General features: G+C 43.9%; 1 protein-coding gene across 1 annotated transcript in view; it reads right to left on the reverse strand.

Annotated features, from left to right (window-relative positions):
- The window catches only part of Corin (corin, serine peptidase), a 303897-nt gene that overhangs the window by 51233 nt on the left and 251784 nt on the right, over window positions 1–880 (reverse strand). The window lies entirely within an intron of this gene.

The raw sequence follows: 880 nt of genomic DNA on the forward strand, positions 1-880 counted from the left end.
CTCTCTTTTAGCTATGTCACTGGAAGGCTCCCGGCTTACACCAGAGTCCCTGGATCTCCCCCTCGGCCCGCTTTAGCGCTGAGGCCACGATGCCCCGCAGGAGCTGCCGTTAGCCTCACATCCTCCACAGTGTGGGCAGAGCTCAGCACAAACAGCCACTGCCGTTTCCCTGGCACCTGCTTCTCTGAGGTCAGACCTACCCATTTCTTTGCCAACGTTATCAAAGCTCAGCAAAGGAACATTGTGTTAAAAATGAATGCATTTTGTCAAATTGTTCCACATCTTATAGACAGCTGTATCTATATAATATATCTTTTATTAGTACATGATTTCAGAGTATAATTTTTGTGATGAGCTGACACATGCACACAACAGTAATTCCTGCATCCCTCTCACCTTTCCATCTCTTGATCTCCTTCCCTTCCCATCTGAGAAGAATCTATCTCCCTCCTTCCTATTATCTATCCTTTATTTTTATGTTTATTTATATTTCTCTCTTATATGAGAAACCATGTGATATTTAAGTTTCTGTGTCTGATTTACTTTGCCTAGCATTGACATTTCACTTAACATTTGCCTTGGGGGCCGGGGAGATGGCTCAGTGGGATAAGTGCTTCCCTGGCAAGCGCAAGGGCCTGAGTTCAACCCCCGGTTCTTAAAAAAAAAAAAAAAAAAAAAGAAACCAAATACAGTAGACAGGGACTTCGACTGAAAGATAGATGCTTCGTGGCCCTCTAGAGTTTGCATTGCTGTCGATCTTTCCCCATATGGGGTTTACCTTTCGCTTAGAACTCTGAGCAATTAGTAGTTGTGATGCTGTGCACGAAGGGAAAGGTTGTATTTGGACATAAGGTATGAAGACCTTGTTTCATCCATGCTC

Source organism: Octodon degus, unplaced genomic scaffold (genome assembly GCF_000260255.1).
Source record: "Octodon degus isolate 3935 unplaced genomic scaffold, OctDeg1.0 scaffold00235, whole genome shotgun sequence".
Classification (NCBI taxonomy): Eukaryota; Metazoa; Chordata; class Mammalia; order Rodentia; family Octodontidae; genus Octodon; species Octodon degus.